The sequence below is a fragment of the Salvelinus alpinus genome, chromosome 10 (assembly GCF_045679555.1).
Source record: "Salvelinus alpinus chromosome 10, SLU_Salpinus.1, whole genome shotgun sequence".
NCBI classification, from domain to species: Eukaryota; Metazoa; Chordata; class Actinopteri; order Salmoniformes; family Salmonidae; genus Salvelinus; species Salvelinus alpinus.
Genome location: NC_092095.1, coordinates 59,175,545 through 59,195,392, shown reverse-complemented (window position 1 = coordinate 59,195,392; position 19,848 = coordinate 59,175,545). Strand labels below are relative to the sequence as shown.

At 42.1% G+C, this 19,848-nt stretch overlaps 1 protein-coding gene and 1 long non-coding RNA gene across 3 annotated transcripts in view; one reads left to right on the top strand and one right to left on the bottom strand.

Annotated features, from left to right (window-relative positions):
• The window catches only part of LOC139532420 (hemicentin-2-like), a 231,613-nt gene that overhangs the window by 35,685 nt on the left and 176,080 nt on the right, over nucleotides 1–19,848 (top strand). The window lies entirely within an intron of this gene.
• LOC139532416 (uncharacterized) lies at nucleotides 692–15,827 on the bottom strand. Its single transcript, XR_011666564.1, has 3 exons — nucleotides 15,769–15,827; nucleotides 6,078–6,136; nucleotides 692–5,771 (listed from the first exon to the last, which is right to left on the bottom strand). It is a non-coding gene; the product is annotated as an uncharacterized lncRNA (long non-coding RNA).

Below are 19,848 nucleotides of genomic sequence, written 5' to 3'. Positions count from 1 at the left end.
TTCTTTTGATTTTCCCATGATGTCAAGAAAAGAGGCTCTGAGTTTGAAGGTAGGCCTTAAAATACATCCACAGGTACACCTCCAATTGACTCAAATTATGTCAATTAGCCTATCAGAAGCTTCTAAAGCCATGACATACATTTCTGTAATTTTCCAAGCTGTTTAAAGGCACAGTCAATTTAGTGTATGTAAACTTCTGACTCAATGGAATTGTGATACAGTGAATTATAAGTGAAATAATCTGTCTGTAAACAATTGTTCGGAAAGATTACTTGTGTCATGCACAAAGTAGATGTCCTAACCGACTTGCCAAAACTATAGTTTGTTAACAAGAAATTTGTGGAGTGGTTGAAAAACTAGTTTAATGACTCCAACCTAAGTGTGTGTAAACTTCCGACTTCAACTGTATATTGACACTCAATCATCATGTTACTTTTAATGGTACGTTTACAAACATATTATGATAAATAGAATTGAAATATGTCTCATTATGGTAATTGGTGAAATATGTATAGCCAGTTATAATGGTAATGGCTTATCAGATAATAAGAAAAGACCGATCAGTATTTACCTGGCTAAAAGAGAAAGAATATAATATGTTGTTTTCAGGAAACTCATTCAAAAAATTTTATTAAGTTTTGTGAAAAAAGGACTGGGGGTGCAAAATATATTTATTCCATGGGCAAAGCAATTCAAAAGGGATGATGATATTTATTGATAGTAATTTCGATCCAAATGTGCAAATTGTCCAAACAGATCATCAAGGTAGATGGATTATTTTAAATATATGTTATTGGACCATAAACAGATATGGCTTATTAACCTATACGGTCCAAATAATGATGATCCAAGCTTCTTTGAAAATATATAAGAATTTATCAACTCTACAAGCAACACTAGACTCTATTATTGTCACGGCTGTCTTCATGTTCTTCCACTGAAGAGGTGTAGCAAGGATCGGACCAATACGCAGCGTGGTAGGTATCCATGTTTTAATATAGAAAACTGAACTATGAACACCACTACAAAAACAATAACCGTGAACAAACCGTAACAGTCCCGTGTGGCACAAACACTGACACAGGAAACAATCACCCACAAAATACCCAAAGAACATGGCTGCCTAAATATAGTTCCCAATCAGAGACAACGATAAACACCTGCTTCTAATTGAGAACCAATCTAGGCAACCATAGACTTACATAAACACCTATAATGAACACAACCCCATAACTCTACAAAAAAACCCTAGACAGTACAAACACCCTAGACGAGACAAAAACACACAAACCACCCTCGTCACACCCTGACCTAACCAAAATAATAAAGAGAACAAAGATAACTAAGGCCAGGGCGTGACAATTATTATGGTGGGAGATTTTAATACGGTCTTAAATACCTCTATGGACCGTAAAGGAAATCACACTACAAACTATCACCCTCGGGCACTTAAGGAAATCATGAATGTCATTGATATATTGGAATTAGTGGATATATGGAGGCTTAAATACCCTGACCTAGTGAGATATACATGGCGGAGGCTTAATCAAGCTAGTCATCTTGATTACTTTCTTATGTCATTCGCTCTGGCACCAAAAGTTTAAAAAAAAGTGTTGATGGGGACAGAATGCGGTCGGATCATCACAAATTTGGCATATATATTACTCTTACAGAATTTCCACGTGGGCGAGAATATTGGAAATTTCATCAAAGCCTACTGGATAATAACTTGTTTTTAACTAGGACACAATAATTTATAACTGAATTTTTACGATATTACATAGGTACAGCAGATCCCCTTATTGTATGGGACACTTTTAAATGTGCCTTTAGATGCCATACAGTTCAGTACTTATCTATAAAACAAAAGCAATTTAGGTCAAGAGAGTCCATATTAATAAAGGAAATTGAAGGACTAACAGTACAGTTAGATAGCAATAAAAACGGTACCATAGAGGCACAGAATAAGTTAGAGTAAAAACAAAAAGAAATGGAGGAACTTATTCAAGAAAGATCCAGTGTAATATATTATAAAAATAAAGCGAACTCGGTGGAATATGGGGAAAAATGCACCAAATAATTTTTCAATCTTCAATATAGAAATGCTACCAATTAAAAAAAAAATATGAAATTACTTACAAATGATGGAGTCACTCATGATTCACCAAACAATATTTTGAGAGGAAGAAAGGTACTTTAAGAATATGTTTTCGTTTGTCTCCTCAACTCCACTAACCGAAGCTAATTGTATGGATTTTTTTCCTATTAATAATGTAAAATTAACATCTGTACAGAAAGACTCATGTGAAGGTGAAATTGCTTGCAAGCCAAAGAACACCATCCCAACCGTGAAGCACGGGGGTGGCAGCATCATGTTGTGGGGGTGCTTTGCTGCAGGAGGGATTGGTGCACTTCACAAAATAGATGGCATCATGAGTAAAATTGTGTGGATATATTGAAGCAACATCAAGACATCAGTCAGGAAGTTAAAGCTTGGTCGCAAATGGGTCTTCCAATTGGACAATGATCCCAAGCATACTTCCAAAGTTGTGGCAAAATGGCTCAAGGACAACAAAGTCAAGGTATTGGAGTGGCCATCACAAAGCCCTGACCTCAATCCTATAGAAAATTTGTGGGCAGAACTGAAAAAGCGTGTGCGAGCAAGGAGGCCTACAAACCTGACTCAGTTACACCAGCTCTGTCAGGAGGAATGGGCCAAAATTCACCCAACTTATTGTGGGAAGCTTGTGGAAGGCTACCCGAAACGTTTGACCCAAGTTAAACAATTTAAAGGCAATGCTACCAAATACTAATTGAGTGTATGTAAACTTCTGACTCACTGGGAATGTGATGAAAGAAATAAAAGCTGAAATAAATCATTCTCTCTACTATTATTCTGACATTTCACATTCTTAAAATAAAGTGGTGATCCTAACTGACCTAAGACAGCGACGTTTTACTAGGATTAAATGTCAGGAATTGTGAAAAACTGAGTATAAATGTAATTGGCTAAAGTGTATGTAAACTTCCGACTTCAACTGTATATACAATATTCCCAGCGCTGCAGATTTTGCTGCGAGGAGTCATTAGATAATTTATTTTGGTACTGTCCATATGTAGCTCGTTTTTGGTCACAGTTCCAGGAATGGCTGAAGAATTGCAACATTTACCTAGAACTAACGCTGCAGATAGCAATACAGGGTGATTTGAAAAGTCATTGTCAATCGATCAATAATATAATAATACTTTTAGAATTTATTTATTTATTTATTTACAATCTGTAGAAGCTATGAGAATAGAAAGGTTCAGTACTTTTGTGAAGCATCACAGCACAGTTGAAAAATATATGGCAAATATAAATCCAAAATGGATGGTGTTAACTTCTTAAGTATAGGGGGCAGTATTTTCATTTTTGTCTAAAAAGTGTACCCATTTGAAACTGCCTATTTCTCAGCCTCCGAAACTAGAATATGCATATAATTGTCAGATTAGGATAGAAAACTCTAAAGTTTCCAAAACGGTCAAAATCTTGTCTGTGAGTTTAAAAGAACTGATATTGCAGGCTAAAATCTGAGAAAAATCCAATCAGGAAGTGCCTCTGTTTTTGAAACCTCTCTGTTCTTATGCATCCCTATCACCCATTTAAAGGGATATCAACCAGATTCCTTTTTCTATGGCTTCCCTAAAGGTGTCAACAGCCTTTAGACATAGTTTCAGGCTTTTATTTTGAAAAATGAGCGAGAACGATCACATTGCGTAAGTGGATAGGTGGGGGCTCTCAGAGTGAGTTGTGCGCAACAGAGAAAGGCGGCCGTAGTTACTCCCGGTCCTATTGAAAAACCAACACTCCCGGTTGATATATTATCGAATAGATATTTGAAAAACAACCTGAGGATTGATTATAAAAAATGTTTGACATGATTTTGTGGACATTATGGATATTATCTGGAATTTCTGTCTGCGTTGTCGTGACCGCTTTTTCCTGTGGATTTCTGAGCATAACGTGCCAAACGAACGGAGGTATTTGGATATAAAAATATCTTTATGGAACAAAATGAACATTTGTTGTCTAACTGGGAGTCTCGTGAGTGAAAACATCCGAAGATCATCAAAGGTAAACGATTAATTTGATTGCTTTTCTGATTTTCGTGACCAAGTTACCTGATGCTAAGTGTACTTAATGTTTTGTCGAACGATCGATAAACTTACACAAACGCTTGTATTGCTTTCGCTGTAAAGCATAATTTCAAAATCTGAGACGACAGGTGGATTAACAAATGCTAAACTGTGTTTTGCAATATTGCACTTGTGATTTCATGAATATGAATATTTTCTAGTAATTTTATTTGACTGCTATTCAGCGTTGCTGATGACAATTATCGGGATGGGTGGTTCAGAAAGGTTGAGATAGATGGGAGGGGTTGAATGGAGTTGAAGGGTGGGACCAATTACAACAGGATGACAAATGTAGAACATACGGGGTCTGTAAAAAGTAGATAGGTTCAGAAATTCTGTGAAATACCACAGTTACAAACAGAAACCAAACTGGATGGACATCAGAAATAGAGGAAGGCCAGCACTGAAAACAAACAAAATATAACTATTGTAAAATAGATTGTGTCTGTAAAACATGTATAAACTGAAGGTAGAAGCCTAAGTGTTATTGTTTATTAGTTTACTCCAATTGGGGGAAGGGTGGAAGGGTCTGCGGGGAATAATACAGGTATATTATAAAAAAAGTGTGTATGTGTGTAGGTAGGTAGGTATATTTACCCAAACAATATATGGGGGATTGGAAATGATGTAGACAATTACATTGATGGAAGCAACAATCTGTCCGCAATATTAAAGCTGATCCACCCCCTAAAAAAAACTTTGCCTCGTGGGGGGTTGGCATAAATTACTCTTGAGAAAAGTAACTACATGTCACGTCCTGACCATAGAAAGCTTTTATTTTCTATGGTAGAGTAGGTCAGGGCGTGACTAGGGGGGTAAGTCTAGTTTATATTTTCTATGTGGGGTTCTAGGTTGTTTTTTCTATGTTGGGGTTTTGGTATGATTCCCAATTAGAGGCAGCTGGCTATCGTTGTCTCTAATTGGGGATCATACTTACGTACCATTTTTTTCCACCTGTGGGTGATGGGATATTGTTTCTGTGTAGTTGCCTGTTTAGCACTGCATTGTCATCACGGTTCGTTTTTTTGTTTTTTTGTATTTGCTTAAGTTTCACTTTCACAAAAATTATGTGGAACTCAACGTACGCTGCGCCTTGGTCCGATCATTACTACGAACATCGTGACACTACAACAATAACAACCTGTTCAAATTACTTGACATAAGTGAAGTATTGAAGAATTAGTAAATTATGAAATTATACAATGACTGAGGTTAAAGTGCAGACTGTCAGCTTTAATTTGAGGCTATTCTCATCCATATTGTGTCAAAGCTGACAGTCTGCACTTTAACCTCATAGTCATTGTATCATTTCAAATCCAAAGTGGTGGAGTACAGAGCCAATACAACAAAAGAGGTCTCTGTGCCAATACTTTTGTAGCTCACTGTACTTCATCTGATTGAATGCAAGTTACTATGTGCAATGCTTTCCTGTTTTTTCCTTCATTTTACATTTCATTAAAAACATCTCCAACAGTTCAAACATGTTTCTCTCTTCTTGGTCGTTTGTCTCAATGTAACAGATGTGGAGTTATGTACTGAGAGCCTTCAAACCCCATGTTTCTGGTCCTCAGTTACCCCACCAGGAAGACCACCAGCTGGAAGGAAGCAATAGAGGAAAGAGCTCATGAGACAAAACATTACTAATGACTAGGGCCAGGAGTTTTTCCTGGTCAGGTCACATGGTCTGGAAAAACTCTTGGTCTTATGTTATAAATGCAACAGCAGGTGTTCTTCCTTTCCTTTAAGAATACCAACACCAATCTGACTTGTTCACTGTTTCTCTTTCATTGCATCCAAATAATAATACCACATGTTGATCATCAAAACATAATAATGTGACCACTTCCTAATGCTTTCTTAATAAATGTAGTGGTTGGTGTCTTTCTCAGACTCATACTTACCATCATAAAACACTGGATTATTTACTGGTGGTCTTTCTAATCCACCAACGGAGTGGCTTCTGGCAAGAAAACACACAACAGAAGAGTTGGACTTAATCATACATGCAGGCAAGCACAAGCGCACACACATCCCTGGTCTCCCTTCACACCCTCATAAACTACAACAATCATACAGTACAGGGATTTCCTAGTTTGTCTATTCTTGACCACAAACTTGTTCTAATTAGATAGTTTAAAGCAAACCCTCTAGATGACATGTCAAACTCATTCCACAGAGGGCCGAGTGTCAGCGGGTTTTCACTCATCCCTTTTACTTGAATGATGAATTAAGGTCACTAATTAGTGAATAACTCCCCTCACCTGGTTGTCTAGGTCTTAACTGAAAGGAAAAAACAAAAACCCGCAGACACTCAGCCCTTCATGGAATGAGTTTGGCACCCCTGTTCTAGATGAACCCTCTATACTTATAATACACAGTATCATGTATTTAGCTTTTCAGAATCAGCCAGTTACAGGAATCAAATCATCCAGGACAAATATGGCTTGAGTGTACAGTAACTGCCAGTGCACTCTGTTACTGAGTGGCTGGGCCACTCAAGGACATTCAGAGACTCCTGCATTGCCTTGGCTGTGTGCTTAGGGACGTTGTCCTGTTGGAAGGTGAACCTCCGCCTCATTCTGAGCGCTCTGGAGCAGGTTTTCATAAAGAATCTCTCCATACCGTTCATCTTTCCCTTGATCTTGACTAGTCTCCCAGTCCCTGCCACTGAAAAACATCCCCACAGCATGATGCTGCCACCACCACGCGTCACCGTAGGGATGGTGCCAGGTTTCCTCCAGACGTGACGCTTGGCATTCAGGCCAAAGAATTCAATCTTGGTTTCATCAGAGTCCTTCAGGTGCCTTTTGCTAAACTTCAAGCGGAATGTCATGTACCTTTTACTGAGGAGTGGCTTCCATCTGGCCACTCTACCATAAAGGCCTGATTGGTGGAGTGCTGCAGAGATGGTTGTCCTTCAAAAAGCTTCTCCCATCTCCACAGAGGAACTCTGGAGCTCTGTCAGAGTGACCATCGGGTTCTTGGTCAACTCCCTGACCAAGGCCCTTCTCCCACGATTGCTCAGTTTGGCCGGGCGGCCAGCTCTAGGAAGAGTCTTGGTGGTTCCAATCTTCTTCCATTTAAGAATGATGGAGGCCACTGTGTTCTTGGGGACCTTCATTGCTGCAGATATTTTTTGGTACCCTTCCCCAGATCTGTGCCTCAACACAATCCTGTCTCGGGGCTCTACGTGCAATTCCTTTGACCTCATGGCTTGGTTTTGGCTCTAACATGCACTGTCAACTGTGGGACCTTATATAGACAGATGTGTCACTTTCCAAATCATGTCCAATCAATTTAATTTACCACAGGTGGACTCCAATCAAGTTGTAACAACATTACAAGGATTATCAATGGAAACAGGATGCACCTGTCACGACTTCCGCCGAAGTCGGCTCCTCTCCTTGTTCGGGCAGCGTTCGGCGGTCGACGTCACCGGCTTTCTATCCATCGCCGCTCCATTTTTCATTGTTCCATTTGTTTTGTCTTGTTCCCTGCACACCTGGTTTACATTCCCTAATCACACTGCATGTATATATTCCTCTGTTCCCCCCATGTCTTTGTGGGAAATTGTTTGTTACGTGTTTCGTGTGACGCGCCAGGCTGGTTTTTCCCTGTATTCCGTGGTATTCACGAAGGATGTTTAATTGTTAAACATTTGCTTATTTTTTGTGACTGTTTGACGCCTTGCACTTTTTACCTTTGGCTGGAGGTTTTGACGCAGTGGCATCTGTCTGCTTTGTTGCCTCTGCCTAATAAAGTGTGCACCTGTTCACAACTCTCTGCTCTCCTGCACCTGACTTCTCCACTAGCAGCGCACAACCTTGACACTGACCTCAATTTCGAGTCTCATAACAAAAGGTTCTGAAAACTTATGTAAATAAGGTATTTCTGTTTTAAATTTTTTATAAATTTGCAAAAAACAGTTTTTGTTTTGTCATTATGGGGTATTGTGTGTAGATTCATGAGGAGAAAAAATGAATTTAAACCGTTTCAGAATAAGGCTGTAACGTAAGAAAAAGTGGAAAAAGTCAAGGGGTCTGAATACTTTCCGAATACCCTGTAATCCATCCACCTGAAAGGTGTGGCATATCAAGAAGCTGATTAAACAGCATGATCATTACACAGGTGCACCTTATGCTGGGGACAATAAAAGGCCACTCTAAAATGTGGAGTTTTGAGGGAATGTGCAATTGGCATGCTGACTGCAGGAATGTCCAACTAAGCTGTTGCCAGAGAATTGAATGTTCATTTTTCTGCCATAAGTCGCCTCCAACATCGTTTTAGAGAATTTGGCAGTACGTCCAACCGGCCTCATAACCGCAGACCACGTGTAACCACGGCCAACCCATGACTTCTACATCTGGCTTCTTCACCTGCGAGATCGTCTGAGACCAGCCACTCAGACAGCTGATTAAACTTTATTTATGTCTGTAATAAAGCCTTGTTGTGTGGAAAAATTCATTATGATTGGCTGGGCCTGGCTCCCCAGTGGGTCAGTCATGTGAAATGCATAGATTAGGGCCTATTGAATTGATTTCAATTGAATGATTTCCTTATATAAACTGTAACTCAGTAAAATCGTTGAAATTGTTGCATGTTGCATTTATATATTTTTTCCAGTATACTTAGCTTTTAAGAATCAGTATGTTACAGGAATCAACTCATCCGTGACAAATATGTCTTGAGTGTAATGTAACTGCCAGAGCACTCTGTTACCGGGTAAACTGTCCACTTAAGTTTCATACACACCTTCATTCCCCTGCCCCTTTGCAGCTTTATTTGCGTTGAATTCCTCTCTTTTGGAGTTACAAACACACAAGTGAGTAAAGGTCCCTAATTGAGATAAAACAGATTTCTGGTGATGGCCATTAGAGGAACAGTAACCTCTGCAGAATCACACAGAAGGAAAACATCAACTACAGCCTCTCTCCTACTGCATCAAATAGTACTTAAAGAAGTTACTTCTGCTTTATACAGTCTTAAATGAACTGGATGACTTGCCTGTGGTTTGACTGTTTTCATCCCTGGCATTAACTGAAACAACCAAACCGGGACAGGTAGGCATAGTGGAGCTCCATGGTGCTGAATGGACAGCTCCTCGGTACAGGTAGGCATAGTGGAGCTCCATGGTGCTGAATGGACAGCTCCTCGGTACAGGTAGGCATACTGTAGTGGAGCTCCGTGGTGTGGTGCTGAATGGACAGCTCCTCTGTCTAGTAGACAGCTATATCATCCTATATATTTAATGAGTGTGTGTGATGTTCGGTGTGGTGCTCTTTTATGTTTTTAATTTGTACACTTGGTTTGTAAACCATCTGTCAACGATGGTTTTACAGTGGTGAGGTGTTGGACTGATCTTGTATATACAGTTGAAGTCGGAAGTTTACATACACTTATTATATCTTGTTTTTCAACCACTGCACAAATTTCTTGTTGACAAACTATAGTTTTGGCAAGTCGGTTAGGACATCTACTTTGTGCATGACTGTAACGGCTCTCGTTGGTGGTAGGAAGCGTAGACCAAAGCGCAGCGTTGAAAGTGTTCATGATTTTTATTTTCAAAAAACACTCCAACAAAATAACCAAAGAGAAAACGAAAGCGCACAGTTCTGTCAGGTACAGACACGAAACAGAAAACAAGATCCCACAAAACCCAAAAGGAAAATTACAACTTATATATGATCCCCAATCAGAGACAACTGCCTCTGATTGGGAACCACACTCGGCCAAAACAAAGAAATAGAAAACATAGACTTTCCCACCCGAGTCACACCCTGACCTAACCAAACATAGATAATAATTGTCACGCCCTGACCTTAGAGATCCTGTTTATGTCTCCATTTTGTTTTGGTCAGGGTGTGAGTTGGGGTGGGTATTCTATATTCTATTATTTGTATTTCTATGTTTTGGCCAGGTAGGGTTCTCAATCAGGGACAGCTGTCTATTGTTGTCTCTGATTGAGACCCATACTTAGGTAGCCCTTTTTTCCACCTGTCTTTGTGGGAAGTTGTCTGTTGTTGGCACTATAGCCTTTAGCTTCACGGTTGTTTTCTCGTTTGTTGTTTTGTTGGCGTAATTCTTTTAAATAAAAGAAAATGTACGCTCACCACGCTGCACCTTGGTCCTGTTCTTTTAACGGCCGTGACAATAATAAGAATCTCTAAGGTCAGGGTGTGACAATGACACAAGTAATTTTTCCAACAATTGTTTACAGACAGATTAATTCACTGTATCACAATTCCATTGGGTCAGAAGTTTACATACACCAAGTTGACTGTGCCTATAAACAGCTTGGAAAATTCCAGAAAATGATGTCATGGCTTTAGAACCTTCTGATAGGCTAAATGACATCATTTGAGTCAATTGGAGGTGTACCTGTGGATGTATTTCAAGGCCTACCTTCAAACTCAGTGGCTCTTTGCTTGACATCATGGGAAAATCAAAAGAAATCAGCCAAGACCTCAGAAAACAATTGCAGACCACCACAAGTCTTGTTCATCCTTGGGAGCAATTTCCAAACGCCTGAAGGTACCACGTTCATCTGTACAAACAATAGTACGCAAGTATAAACACCATGGGACCACGCAGCCGCCATACCGCTCAGGAAGGAGACGCGTTCAGTCTCCTAGAGATGAACGTACTTTGATGCGAAAAGTGCAAATCAATCTCAGAACAATAGCAAAGGACCTTGTGAAGATGCTGGAGGAAACAGGTACAAAAGTATCTATATCCACAGTAAAAACAAGTCCTATATCGATATAACCTGAAAGGCCACTTAGCAAGGAAGAAGCCACTGCTCATAAAACCGCCATAAAAAAGCCAGACTACGGTGTGCAACTGCACATGGGGACACAGATCGTACTTTTTGGAGAAATGGTCACACACACTACAATATCCTCTGGTCTGATGAAACAAAAATAGAACTGTTTGGCCATAATGACCATCGTTATGTTTGGAGGAAAAAGGGGGAGGCTTGCAAGGCGAAGAACACCATCCCAACCGTGAAGCACGGGGGTGGCAGCATCATGGTCTGGTGCACTTCACAAAATAGATGGCATCATGAGGCAGTAAAATTATGTGGATATATTGAAGCAACATCTCAAGACATCAGTCAAGAAGTTAAAGCTTGGTCACAAATGGGTCTTCCAATTGGACAATGACACCAAAGTCAAGGTATTGGAGTGGCCATCACAAAGCCCTGACCTCAATCCTATAGAAAATTTGTGGGCAGAACTGAAAAAGCGTGTGCGAGCAAGGAGGCCTACATGGGCCAAAATTCACCCAACTTATTGTGGGAAGCTTGTGGAAGGCTACCCGAAATGTTTGACCCAAGTTAAACAATTAAAGGAAAGGCGGAAAGGCTTTGGAGCAACGAACCGCCCTTGCTGTCTCTGCCTGGCCGGTTCCCCTCTCTCCACTGGGATTCTCTGCCTCTAACCCTATTACAGGGGCTGAGTCACTGGCTTACTGGTGCTCTTTCATGCCGTCCCTAGGAGGGGTGCGTGGGTTGAGTGGGTTGAGTTACTGATGTGATCTGATGATGTGATCTTCCTGTCTGGGTTGACGCCCCCCCTTGGTTTGTGCTGTGGTGGAGATCTTTGTGGGCTATACTCGGCCTTGTCTCAGGATTGTAAGTTGGTGGTTGAAGATATCCCTCTAGTGGTGCGGGGGCTGTGCTTTGGCAAAGTGGGTGGGGTTATATCCTTCCTGTTTGGCCCTGTCCGGGGGTATCATCGGATGGGGCCACAGTGTCTCTTGACCCCTCCTGTCTCAGCCTCCAGTATTTATGCTGCAGTAGTTTATGTGTCGGGGGCTAGGGTCAGTTGGTTATATCTGGAGTGCTTCTCCTGTCTTATCCAGTGTCCTGTGTGAATTTAAGTATGCTCTCTCTAATTCTCTCCTTCTCTCTTTCTTTCTCTCTCTCGGAGAACCTGAGCCCTAGGACCATACGTCAGGACTACCGGGCATGATGACTCCTTGCTGTCCCCAGTCCACCTGGCCTTGCTGCTGTTCCAGTTTCAACTGTTCTGCCTGCGGTTATGGAACCCCTACCTGTCCCAGACCTGCTTTTTTCAACTCTTAATGATCGGCTATGAAAAGCCAACTGACATTTATTCCTGATTATTATTTGACCATGCTTGTCACTTATGAACATTTTGAACATCTTGGCCATGTTCTGTTATAATCTCCACCCGGCACAGCCAGAAGAGGACTGGCCACCCCTCATAGCCTGGTTCCTCTCTAGGTTTCTTCCTAGGTTTTGGCCTTTCTAGGGAGTTTTTCCTAGCCACCATGCTTCTACACCTGACGCAATGGAAACGCAATGGATATCCCAATGGCCCATCTAATCCCTGATTGTCTGCGAGTGGATTACAAACCCAAATGCAAATGTGGAAAATGTGGGGGAATCAGACACCACCTCTCTTACCCACCACCTTGCTGATCAATGCTCAGTCACTGATAGGAAAGCGGATGAGCTGTCAACGACTCTGCGCTTCAACACGAATGCCGGGAGGCCTGTTTGCTGGCGTTTACTGAGACTTGGCTGGATGACAGAGTCCCGGACAGGGAAGTGGAGCCGGCAGGCTCCACGTGATCTGACCGTCACAGGGAAACATCACGGCGGGGACGTCTGCCTGCTTGTCAGGGACCAGTGGTGTAAATAGATACTGGTAAGAGAGACTCCGTACCCCTGATATTGAACTTATTCCGTGTCACTGTGACCCTACTATCTGCCCTGTGAGTTCCCCCAATTGTTTGTTACTGTTGTGTACAACCAAAAGCTAATATATCAAAAGCATCAGAGATGATTCATAATCTGTCACTGAAACTGGAATTCATCTCCCCCGACGCACCCACATTTATTTTAGGGGATTTTAACAACTGTATTTTGCACTAGGTCCTGTTCACATACCATCAGTATGTGAAATGTCACACTAGAAAAAATAAGACTCTTGATTTGTGCTCTGGGACAATAAATGCTTTCTCTGCCACCACCAGACCTCCCCTGGGGACATCAGACCACAATAATGTCTTCCTCCGTCCAACCTACTGAGGGAGAAACCTACAGTTAAAACTGTCCACACCTGGAACGACAATAGTATCACTCGTTTCCAAGGGTGTTTTGACTGTACTATGTGGGAGGTACGAGGACAGCAGCTCTGATCTTGATGAACTCACAGGTGTTGTTTCAGACTATGAACTTCTGTGTTGAGTCAGTTGTACCTACTAACACCTGTAAATTATTCCCTAACAATAAGCTTTGGCTATCAACAAATCTAAAATCACTACTTAATAGGAAGAAGGCAGTTTATGTGGAGGGTAATAGACAGGCTTTAAGAGATGTACAACGTGAGATCAAAAGACAGATACTGGTGGACAAGGATGCATACAAGCAAAGGGTGGAGAGAACCCTCTCCTCGGATAACTCAAGGGTGGCCTGCCAAGGGATTAAATCCATGGCGAGTGCCCTCCATATAGGCAGGGGGAAACAATGCTGAGCTTGGGAGACATGAGGGACAGAACATGGCTAATGAACTGGATGTTTTCTTCTCAAGATTTGAATCTGACGACCTTGTTTTCAGAGGTAAAACAAATAGAAGCATCATTACAAATGTTTGAGAGGGTTGTTGTTAAACAGGCTGATGTTGTGAAGTTGTTCCTGGATGTAACTCACACTAAAGCCCAGGCAAAATAACTGGACATGTGTTAAAGCACTGGGCTGAACAATTGGCTGGTGTTTTTACAGGCATTTTCCAATCCTCGCTCGACCAGCAACACATCTAATCCCTCTGTGTTGAATGACTACCTCCATGTTGCCTTGACATCCTTAGTAATGAAATGCTCTGAGGAAATTGTGAAAAGTCATTCTCCGCGCCACCGAGAAGCTCCTCGACCCATTTCAGTTTGCCTATCAGCCCAGCAGAGGAGTTGATGATGCCATTCTTAATCTCCTCAACATAGTCTATAGACATCTAGAGGGTGCCAAATCCCCTGTCAGGGTTTTGTTTGTTGACTTTTCTTCTGTTTTCGACACAATCCAGCCTTACATTCTATCACAGAGACTCATTAGGGAATTCTCCTTAGATGGAGGGCTGGTTTTGTGGCTGTTGGACTTCCTGAGCCAGAGGTCACAGCGGGTCAAAGTAGGTCCCCACGTGTGGGACATGCGCACCACCAACACAGGCTCTCCTCAGGGATGTGTTTTGTCACCCCTCCTCTACATCTTATACAATAATAGTTGTACTAGTTCCCATCCTGACAGACACCTCGATAAGTTCTCTGATGACACTGCCTTGATCAGCCTGTTGCACGATAACGAGGAACAACATGGCCCGGTCCTTTGTAGAGTGGTGTGACGAATTACACTTGGTCCTCAATACCATGGACTTCAGGAAGCATACAACACCTACCTCTGCAACATCTATCACAGGTCAGAACATAGAGATTGTAGAGGAAAACAATATCTGGGTGTCCTCTTGGACAATAAGCTTCAGTGGAGTAAATGTACTTTCTAGAAAAGCAGGGATCTTTTAATGTTGACTTTACTATACTGACAATGTTTTACAAATCTTTCATTATGAGTATTTTAACTTTTTGTATTGTTTGTTGGTTTGGCAATGCCACTGTCAGCCAGAGAAATATGCTGAGAAGGATTATCACCACAACAAGCAAAGTACTTGGAGTCACACAGACAGGCAAGGAAAGGTCAAATAAAATGCAGATTCCAACAGCATAATACACATTTTATATAGGTTAGCCCGCACACTGCTAACTTTAAACTCACATTAGTAGTCACATTCTCATACTGTATGTAAATGTCACTAAAACATGTTCTTCAAATAAATGTCACCACTAATAATATGAGAAACACATTTCTGGCAACATCTCCACATATCTGCATTGTCAAAATGGCCCCATAGAAGTACCATGTAAAAGGTGTGTTAGTGTTACTACCTGTGTTAGTGGGATTGTTATTATTCTGATTCATGGAGTAATCTCTGGAAGACTTCTCTCCTACAGCGCTGTAAACTGTATCCATGGAAACCCCAGAGAGAACCCCTGAAGCTCCAAGGTTGGTGACCTGAACATCCCCTACAGTGTGATAAACAGTATCCGGAGCAACAGAATTCTGATTATAGGGGATACCGTCAACAAAGTTATACCATCCATCAACATTGTTTACAGTAAACAGAGTAGAAGAGGTTCCTTGAATTTAGGAGGCATTTGTCCTCTAAGTTTTCATAAGGTTATGATGAGAAAACTTGGAAATATTCTGGGTGGTGGGATTACTGCTGTGCACTCGCACTCTCGCGCTCTCTCTCACACAAACACACACACGGCGGCACGCACACAAGCGTATACAATAGGAGACACCCATTACTAAGTAAGGGCCCTAATTTGATTAAATCACATTTCTGGATTTCTGGGTTGGGACAAAAACAACACTACTGTCCTGTGTGGAAGCATGTGTGTAGCACATGGAAGGTTGAAAATATGGAAGAAATTAATGATGTTGTGTTTGTACTAGTTTGGGGACCCTGTTAGCAAGTTGAAAAGGGACCAGAGTCAAGTTAGGGTAACACTTACCACATATTCCACAAAAAAACTGGCTCAAAATTTCCCTCATGGTGTCATCTGGAAGTTCTGAGATGAAAGAGACAAAAATGTAAGAAATTAACATTTTCATTCAAAAGGTTCTTTGTTTTCACTGGAATCCAAATGTTCAATTTTTTTGTGAACCAGTGAGTATGAAGAATTGAGACAGGAAGAGACAGACAATCATCCTACCAGTCTTTTTCTTCCACACCATTCCTGAGGAGTAAAAAAATATATATGTTATTTTCCAAGTTGATCCATGGTTCTGTAGCTTGTGTTAGCTATAACAGAGTGAGAAATAACCCCTCACAAAGTACAAGTCTGTGCATTAACCATACTGTCAGCTATTGAGTATGACTTCACCCACATTTACATGCTTAAGCTGCAATAAGAACAGACATTTTCTGAGAGCACCAATAAACAATCTGCATACAGTACCTGCACAAGGCCGACTTCAAATCAATGTGAAAGTAACTGGTGAATTAAACAGCTGATGACGAATGCAAACTATGCTAGATAAATCCTACACATGCATTGAAATAAAAGCCATACATCAAAGGACTTACCCAGGCCTACAATCAACAAGAACGCATGAAGACAAACTCAAAGAATGACAAACCACTAAATATACACATGCTTTTTTAAAGGGAGCTAACATGCTGACCACTCCGCTGGTGTTGCAAAATAAATGTACACATACAGTGCTGTGACGACCGTCGTAAGGAGGAGACCAAGGCGCAGCGTTGTAAGCGTACATTCTTCTTTATTAAAAGAATGAACACTGAACAAAATAACAAAACGAACTGTGAAGCTAATATGGCTAGTGCATGCCACCATAGACCTACATATGCCTAGACTTACAAACACCCCTAGACATACAAAAACCCTAGACAATACAAAACAAACATACCCACCCCCGTCACAACCTGACCTAACCAAAATAATAAAGGAAACATAGATAACTAAGGTCAGGGCGTGACACCCGATTGTCACACTGACAGAGCTCCAGAGTTCCTCTGTGGCGATGGGAAAACCTTCCAGAAGGACAACCATCTCTGCAGCACTCCACCAATCAGGCCTTTATGGTAGAGTGGCCAGACAGAAGCCACTTCTCTGTAAAAGGCATGTGACAGCCTGCTTGGAGTTTGCCAAAAGGCACCTAAAGGACTCAGACCATGAGAAACAAAATTCTCTGGTCTGGTGAAACCAAGATTGAACTCTTTGGCCTGAATGCCTAGCGTTGCGTCTGGAAGAAACCTGGCACCATCCCTATGGTGAAGCATGGTGGTGGCAGCATCATGCTGTGGGGATGTTTTTCAGCAGCAGGGACTGGGAGACTAGTCAGGATCGAGGGAAAGGTGAAAGGAGCAAAGTGCAGAGATCCTTGATGAAAACCTGCTCCAAAGCGCTCACAATGGAGCGGAGGTTCACCTTCCAACAGAACAACAACCCTAAGCACACAGCCAAGACAACACAGGAGTAGCTTCGGGACAAGTCTCTGAATGTCCTTGAGTGGCCCAGTCAGAGCCCGGACTTGAACCCGATTGAACATCTCTGGAGAGCCCTGAAAATAGCTGTGCATTGACGTTCCCCGTCCAACCTAACAGAGCTTGAGAGGATCTGCAGAGAAGAATGGGAGAAACTCCCCAAATACAGGTGCGCCAAGCTTGTAGTGTCATACCCAATAAGACTTGAGGCTGTAATCGCTGCCAAAGGTGCTTCAAAGTACTCAGTGAAAGGTCTGAATACTTATGTAAATATGCTATTTCAGTTTAATACATTTGCAAAACAAAAATAGCTTTGTCAATATGGGGAATTGTGTGTAGATTGATGAGGGAAAAACACTATTAAATCCATTTTAGAGTAAGGCTTTTATGCAACAAAATGTGTAAAAAGTCAAGGGGTGAGTTGTGTTTATTTTTATAACAATACATGAAACCAAAATGGCACTAGCCTACTGGACCGAATGAATGAAAATACCAATTAGGCAACAGCTATCACAACCTATATTTTAATAGAAATAAAATAGCTTTTGGTTTCAAATGGTCACCAAATAGGAGGACTCCCCCACCTCCCAATTCCCGGGCTATCAGATTACAACAAGGTTAACAAGGCCGAGTTAAAATGCTGACATCAAATTCAAAGTAATCAAATTCAAAGTAATCGGCGACCGGCCTAAACTGCTGACCGGCAAAACAAACTGGTACTCTGTTCTCTGGTTTCTAAAAGTGAAAGAAGAGGCACCATGCTGGCAGCTCCAAGCCATGCCAATGATTTTAGTCTACTTTTTTAGTCTACTTTAAATTATTGTTCTTGAGTGACTGCCATACCCTACTATACCAAATGGACGCCCCCAGTGTTGGGGAGTAACTGATTATATGTAACCTATCCAACCCTGGAAACCCCCTACCTCTTATGGTAAAGCCACACACAGCCAAAATGAACCATCCTTTTATGGACCTGCAGATAGGCCGATTTGATATCGAAAACGTAGTATACTTGCGTGACAAGGGGAGAATCTTAACGGCAAACTCCTTGCGCCCTCTCTCCTCTCTCTCCTACTTATCAAAACCCATTGGATGACAAAGCCAGAGGTCCTGCCCCTCTGACCTTCTCCAATGGTTTTTGAGAATTGATGGCGGCGTTCGTGTTAAACTGAAAGCACGAAACATCGCATTTAACCATGGAAAGACGACTGGGAATATGGCTGAATACAAACCGTGTAGTGAATCCCACCGCAAGGCAAGCAAATAAGTGAAACGTTAGTATAGGGACAAAGTAGAGTCGCAATTGAACGGTTCAGACACAAGATGTATGTGGCAGGGTCTACAGGCAATCGCGGACTACAAAAAGAGAACCAGCCACGCCACGGACACAGACGTCTCGCTTCCAGACAAACTGAACATGTTCTTTGCTCACTTTAAGGATAACACCGTCGCGGCCCGCTAACAAGAACTGCGGGCTCTCCTTCTCCTCTCCCTTGCAAGGCTGCCGGCCCAGATGGCATCCCTAGCCGCGTCCTCAGAGCATGTGCAGACCAGCTGGCTGGTGTGTTTTACGAACATATTCAATCTCTCCCTATCCCAGTCTGCTGTCCCCACATGCTACAAGATGTCCACCATTGTCCCTGTACCCAAGAAGGCAAAGGTAATTTAACTAAATGACTATTGCCCAGTTGCACTCACTTCTGTCAGCATGACGTGCTTTGAGAGACTAGTCAAGGATCATATCACCTCCACCTTACCTGTTACCCTAGACCAACTTCAATTTGCATACCGCCCCAATAGGTCCACAGACGATGTAATCGCCATCACACTGCACTATCCCATCTGGACAAGAGGAATACCTATGTAAGAATGCTGTTCATTGACTGCAGCTCAGCAGTCAACACCATAGTACCCTCCAACCTCATCATTAAGCTTGAGGCCCTAGGTCTCAACACCAACCTGTGCAATTGGGTCCTGGACTTCCTGACGGCCGCCCCCAGTTGGTGAAGTTAGGAAACAACATCCCCACTTCGCTGATCCTCAACACTGGGGCTCCATAAGGGTATGTGCTCAGCCCCCTCCTGTACTCCCTGTTCACCCACGACTGCGTGGCCAAGCACGCCTCCAACACAATCATCAAGTTTACAGACGACAACAGTAGTAGGCTTGATCACCAACAACAACGAGACGGCCTATAGGGCGGAGGTGAGGGCACTCGGAGTATGGTGTCAGGAAAACAACCTGTCACTCAGTCAACAAAACAAAGGAGATGGTCGTGGACTTCAGAAAACAGCAAAGGGAGCACCCCCCCATCCACATCGACGGGACAGCAGTGGAGAAGGTGGAAAGTTAAGTTCCTTGGCGTACAGATCACGGACAAACTGAAATGGTCCACCCACACAGACAGTGTGGTGAAGAAGGCTGAAGAAATGTGGCTTGTCACCTAAAACCCAAACACACACTTTTACAGATGCACAATTGAGAGCATCCTGTTGGGCTGCATCACCGCCTGGTGTGGCAACTGCACCGCCCACAACAGCATGGCTCTCCAGGGGGTGGTGCGGTCTGCACAACGCATCACCGG